We start from the raw sequence: 7,321 nt of genomic DNA on the forward strand, positions 1-7,321 counted from the left end.
CACACGGCATTGGTTGCCTAGCAACTCTAGAGCTGAAGAGAGGGAGCAGCGCGGCACGAACACTGAAGATTGTCCCAGCGCAGCCCCAGTAGCAGCCCGACGCGGAGGACAACATGACCGCCAACGCATGTGACACATGCAAAGGACCCGATTGGATAGACATGATGCTCTATCCTGATTGGCCAAACCCGCCCGTGTGACTTTTAGACCCGGAAATCGGTCCTCTGTACAGAAAAAAAATTTTTTTTAATATTGTGCTCCTTTAAATCTTTTCTGCCACAGTTAATAAAGCTATTCTTTGTTGTAAATTGATCCACATTTCTTTCTTTTTTTATTCTCATATACGTTAATAAGGATACAGTGTTATGCAGAGGTGTATTTATAACAATTTTATAGACAAATGATACTATTTACAGTTGCGCGGGGGGCGCGAAATGTTTTCTTCTTCCTAGGGGGGCATGACAGAAAATAATTGAGAAGCACTGCTCTAGTCTAATGAAGAGAAGGACGAGGGGGGACATGATAGCAATGTTCCAATATCTCAATGGCTGCCACAAAGAAGAGGGAGTGAAGCTATTTTCCAAGGTGCCTGAAGGCAGGACAAGAAGCAACGGATGGAAACTAATCAAGGAGAGAAGCAACCTAGAACTAAGGAGAAACTTCCTGACAGTTAGAACAATTAACCAGTGGAACAACCTGCCTCCAGAAGTGGTGAATGCTCCAACACTGGAAGTGTTTAAGAAGAGACTGGACAGCCATTTGTCTGAAATGGTATAAGGTTTCCTGCCTAAACAGGGGGTTGGACCAGATGACCTCCAAGGTCCCTTCCAACTTTATTATTATTAGTAGTAGTAGTAGTAGTAGTAGTAGGATTAGGGCAGACAAAGTGGATAATATCAACCCCCAAAAGTAAATGTGATCTGATTCTAAAGCATTATAGCTCCTATTGCTTCTAATATCTTAAGTATTTTTCCCTCCTGTTAGAATGAAAATTAAAATTTTGATAACAGTTTTGGGAGGTGTGCTTAAGATTGCATTCAGGTTTTCCAGTGTCTGTTTCATAAATCAATTCAGATTGTGGTTGACTTCTAATGACTTTATGAATATGTTAATGAAGTTCTCTGTGAATAATATACAAAGTGGTTTGCCATTCCATTCTTAGATTTTTAAAAAAATTTCAGTCTACATATGATTTGCTAACAAGAGCTGCCTAGATTCCAAATCTAAATGAGATCAGCCAATACTATCCTGATATGGTTCACTGTGTTAATAGTGAAATAGATTACACAGTTGTTCTCTGGCACACAATTCTGAAAAAATAAGGATTATCTACATATCCTCGTAGATATAAAGTATTAGTCTTGTACCCTAATGATCATGAGAAAAAAAATGGAAGAATACATAGTTGACTAAACCTAAGACCATACATGTTTGATCAGAAGCAATCATTAAATGTACACAGTGATTATTTAAGACATGACTAATGATACCTTAATTAAAAAGCCATGTAGAACATTTGTTGTGCAAACATGTTTAATAAAAGAGGACATGCAAAAAGGAACAAGACTCTCCATTCCAGACTAGCAAATATTAATGATGGGTAAACAGCTGGGAGGACATGAAAGTGAGACAAAAAGATCAATTACCAAGATCAGTTACTAATCATTCTGATCTATGTTGGCATTGTAGAAGACCATTTTCCAATAACAATGTTCTTGGACTGAGAATAAAATAACGTGTCCTATTGACTCCTTTCCAAAAATGAAGTGAAATTTTTACATGACATCTCCATTTTGTTAGTCCAAACTCTATACATTGTTCTGCCAAATAACATAAGACAAGAGGCAGGAACCACAGCATCCAGCTACTCATTCCATTTCTCTCCAATAATGAGAAAGTTTTCTTTTTGCAGCTGCCGTACAGTCCAGGGGAAGGGGATATATTTAAGGAACTTCAGAAACAAACTATATTTGTACCCCTGCATGTTCCAAAGCACCTTTGGGATTTCAAATCTGAGGTTCTCCATAGTGTACTATCTCCTATCAAAAATAGAGATAGGGATGTTGGGTAATAGGATTTTTAAATAATGTAATAATAATAATAAAAATAATAAAAAAGTTTGAAGGGACCTCGGAGGTCTTCTAGTCCAACCCCCTGCTCAGATTGTCTACCAAAAGCCCTTGACATGGAATTAACTAGCATAGATTACCTAGTTTCAATCAGAAGGTGATATCTAATAATTCTAAATCCAATATTATGTTTTTGAAGTTAGGGTGAGAACCTGAAATCCCAAAATTTTGCTGAACAACTATTTCACTGCTAAGGATGCTAGATGGGATCTTAGGACTTGTGATTTGGCCTCTGCCAGAGAACTGCATATTCACATTCCTGGATTGTCATCTTCAATCATTCTAAATTTCTATTCATGAAGGAAGATAGGAGCATTGATCTGGAAGTTGTCTTGAATCAGGAAACCTGATATACAAGGAAGTCCCTAAAAATAATTGCTGAACATGCCAATGGACTGGGAGCAATAGCAGGAACAATGCTACTGGCACATCTTTGTAAAGCTAAACTCCACTAATAAGCAGTCTCACCCCTCCTCTAGCCTCAATTGTATCATATCACCCATGGATTTAAAATAGGCTTCAAAAAGATAGAAACTGATTCAGCAGCCCAACTGGAAGTGCACCTCACAAAGCAATATGAATCTTAGGTGCCATTTGATGATAAATACATGAAACTCCTCCTCTGTCTGTAGTTAATCATAAATGGATATTATTAGAAGCAATCAAAACTCTTTGCACTTTAACCACTGCTGTGGTTAAAAGGACAATAATCAGAATAGGACTTTGAGACCCCCAAAATAGTTTAGCTATGGTTTATAAATTAACTTGCTCTTTGGGCTAAGCTAATTTTGGTTCAATTAATAATTCAAGTGTAGGTAATTGGTGCCTTCCAAATATTTTATTCTATTCTTGCCCTCTTCCATTCTTGGTCTTCATTCACCTATGCTGATTTTCTTTTCCAAGGTCACCTCTGTAGTTTTCTACAGCAACCTAAACCTCTCCTAGTTGGTCTGCTACCACCACAAACTCTTTCTCGCTATGAGGGATCATAGCAAATGAACTGTTCTTTCTATTCTTGATTTGCAGAATGGTAAGAGCACTTCACAATGAAATATTTCTTCCAGTGTTTATCATCTTTTCTTCCAGAGAATGTCTCTGCAGAATAAAAATGACTGCAGGGTGAAGTGGGTACTGAAAAACAAATTAAAGTTTCTGTGTTTGAGTAGATCCTTGGCAGCAATAATGTATTTGCATATCCCTATATTGTTTAGCTTCAGGCTGGAGGTTACTGAAGACCCCTTGGCATAATGTGCCAGGGCCAAACATTTATCATCCCTCATCAATTAGCAATTGTGATGTATTAAAAATCCATTGTGTTTGTTGAGATCTTCAAAGATTGCCTGAAACCTTTTGATGCATATGAGTTAGGCAGTCTCTCATTCTATAATGTTGGAGTAGTTTCATTGTTCTGAAACTGTCACTTTGAAATCTGTGATTAGATATCCTGGGAAATTAAAATGCCCTGATATTTTTTGTCCTTGTTTTGAACTCTAATGTCAAACTTATGTGCATTAATTCTTTTGCATGAACTTTGACCTATATGTCCAAAGTAAAATCAAAAGGGACATTGCTGGTGCCTAACACATTGGCGGGAGAATAAGTGAATTCAGCTCTAATTTTGTGTGTGATGATGTTATCCATTCAGTTGTGTCCAAGTCTTGGTTATTCTATTGGCCAGATCTTTCCACATCTTCCGATCTTGCATTACTTCTTTGAGTTTTTATATGCTCTGGCTGGTGTCAGCTTTGATGGTGTTTGTGTGTAATAGTGCTTTCGAATATGGAGGGAAGTAGACATCTTCAATAGGTTGGGTGCAAAATCTGGTTTCCACGTTAGCAATATTGCTCTATTATGTCATGTATCTATTATGTTATGTGAGAATCTGTTTCAAGTTCAGGATTCCTGAGTTTTTTACTTCAGCAGAAATAGTTAAAAGCTTTGGAGAACTCTATATAGTTAGAACTACATAGTTAGTATTCAGGTTTTCTGGGCTTCAGGAGATCAGTGCTGATCAGTCTCAGCAAGTCTTTTTCAGTACCACAGTTCCTTGAAATGTTTGTAGAAATGATAGTCTGGGGGGCATGATTGGAGGTTTCCTGGTATGTGTCAAATAATTGGTTGCTAGGGATAGTTTTTATTTTGATGGGTCTATCTTGTCTGTTTGCTCTCTGGGGCTTGGATGGTAGATCGTATCCAGCTCCAGAGATTTGTTTATGATCCAGATATTGAAGTGCTGGGCTTCTAGGAATGCTCTGGCTCTCCTTCTGTTTGCATATTCAATTATTCTCGTCAAATGTATGATTTGTATGAAAGACATAGGTAGCTGTTAAGAATTTGAAATCCTGGTTCTTTATTGCAGGCATGGGTTAATTCTTTGATGCAGCTGCATACTATCTGTTCTATGTAGTGCAGGTTGCAATCTTGGTAAATTTTTCATACAGTGTTCTGTCTTTCAGTTTGCATAGAATCCCTTTCTTGTAGGTTTCTGGTGTGGTGCCTAATGGATGGAATAGGCTGCTGGTGTGTTCTGTATTTTTTATATCATCATTTTAGGATGAAGGCCTCTTCCACCTGTTTCCAACCAATATAATCCTGAGCTTTCTTTTGCCAATTGGGCCCGCAATACTTGCTGATCCATCTTGTTTTAGGTCTCTTTCATGGATGCTTTTTATCAAGTGGGATCCATTCTATGATTGCCTTGGTCTACCTGCCATCAATTCTTCTTGCTATATGACCAGCCCATTTCCATTTCAATTCTTTAACTCTTTTGATGATAGTGTATATACTTTCGTTTGTTCTCTAATCCATGTGCAGGTCTTTCTATCTTGTCTTGTAATGCCGAGCATGCATTTTTCCATGACTATTTGCGCCATTCATAGCATTTGTATCAATGTTATATTTTTGTGTCTTTTGTGTATATTTGTGTCTTTCTGTTGGTTTCTTTCCCAGAGAACCTTTAAATGAAATGAGGTTGGGTCAATAATTCTTGAATATATTTTGTAGGTGGTTAAGTTCTGCTTTCCTGAGTGTTGGTGGACTGCAGTGAATTTGGAAAACAAGTATTGTTGTTTTAAACCAAACCTTTAAACCTTAAAAGTAGTTTGACAGTGGCTTCAGCTATATTCATCTTCATCCTGGGATAAAAAGAGTAACTTTTCTTCCTGAAGGAAATTAATGCATCAGTGAACCAGAGTCTACTGGAGTGGATGGCCAAAACAACTTTAATGAAATAGGTTTTGTTTTCCATTTTGCACTTAGCTCACTCAGAAAGACAATCTGCCATATTTTTGTATTAATCTAATAAATAAAATAAATCTTCATTAAAATCTTCATTTAGTATTTCTGAATACACTCTTAAAAATAAGATTCTGTAAGATGAAATATTTCTAAATGCCAATTAATATTTTTTTTAGCCTAGAACTGAAAGTTCTAATTAAGTTCCAAATCATCCCTGAATCCGAAAAATTTTGATCACCTATCAGAATTTTTAAGTACTCAACTGGGCATACTCCCAAGGCATTTTCTGTAGTTTCAGAGAATAATTATCTTCCTTCATCAAGATGTTTTCAGATAAGTTCTGTTCAAACTCCTACTTTTTTCATCATATTTATACAAATCTCTTGCTAACAAGGACATCCACAGAAAAGCATTTCCTTGTTTTACTAGACTCAGAAAAGTTCCTAAATAACTGAAGCCCTACAGGACTGTTTTAGTTTCAATTTTTTTTAAAATAGATGAAAATGTTAGAATGGCAATAATAAAGAACAACTCAACAGCATCAACAGCTTTAAAAGGGTATTTGTGACTTTTTAAAGACTGCAAAGTGGCTCCAGCAAGTGTAATTGGCAATAGTGAACAGATGCCAACAATGGCCATACAATTACAATTATACTGCCACCATAGTAATGTGCACCAGTTAAGACAAGAATTATTTCTAGGTATACCCTACACAAGGCTGGGAAAATATCATCTTGCAAAAGAAACACAGCTTGAATCTTAGGAAGAGATATACTTTTAGGGGAAAACAGTTGAAAAAGATTTAATAGCACTTCTTTCAGACCAAATGTTGCAACTGACTGTACATTTCAACACGCAGAGATTTCAGCAATCAGGTGACTAGGCTTTTGTACATGCCTCCACACTCTGGAAGGATGCTTCTTGATGAAGGTGCTTCATTTATGATAAAAGTATGGCCATAGCGATGCAAATTACTTTTTCAATTAAAGTTCATAGTACTTATCTTTTTGTAGACTTCCATGCCCCTCCCTAGTTTTGCAGGTCACTTGGGCCCCTGTAAGTTGTATGACCTTTACAATACAGATCTGTTGCAAAACATGTCTTTTGTATGTGACCAAGAAATAATTTATTATATGACATATTTTGTCATTCTTTGCTGGTATGCCTTGTAATAGCAATAGTACTTAGACTTTTTGAGAAGAATCCAGAGAAAAATATATTGGGAAATATTAAAAAGGCAAAATATATTTCTCCAAAGGAATAATGAAGAAGATCTTTAAAAGGCAGAAACTTCTCCTTCCCCCCAGCCAGAAAACTCAGCAGAACCAGCTTTTAGAAATGCAGTTTTAATAATCCATTCAGGAAGGTTAAAGCCAGGAAGCTAGAAGCTATGAGATTAGGAAGACAAAGACCTCTAAAAATCTACATACTGCACCCAAACTCTAAAAGACATGACCTTTGGGGACATAATAGGATTAACCCACCAATACCAAAAGGGCACACTCAGACTCAGGTCAAAGTACATGACTCAGGAAATACAAAACCTCAGACAGGAACAGGAAACAACCTCAAGAGCCCCAGAAGGTATAAAAGTCCACCACTTCCAGCAACATGTGGTCAGCTTTCCCAGAGCCACACTTCTGACTTGCCCTTCAATAAACTCCAACCTTCTTTCTAAAGCAGTCTCCATTTTGTTTATTCCCAGCTTGGACTGGACCCTGATGAAGATTTTTCTTTCTACAGCTTGTATACCTCTTCATAGTGCTTTACAGCCCTAAGTGGTTTACAGTGTCAGTATATTGCCAACAATTTTGGTCCCCATTTTACTGACTTCCGAAGGATGGAAGACTGAAATCAACCTTGAGCCGGTCACAATTGAACTCCTGGCAGTGAGCAGTGAGTTAGCTTGCAATACTACCGTACATTCTAACCACTGTGCCAACATATACCTTGAC

Source organism: Crotalus tigris, unplaced genomic scaffold (genome assembly GCF_016545835.1).
Source record: "Crotalus tigris isolate CLP2741 ecotype Arizona unplaced genomic scaffold, ASM1654583v1 scf7180000024281.4978605, whole genome shotgun sequence".
Classification (NCBI taxonomy): domain Eukaryota; kingdom Metazoa; phylum Chordata; class Lepidosauria; order Squamata; family Viperidae; genus Crotalus; species Crotalus tigris.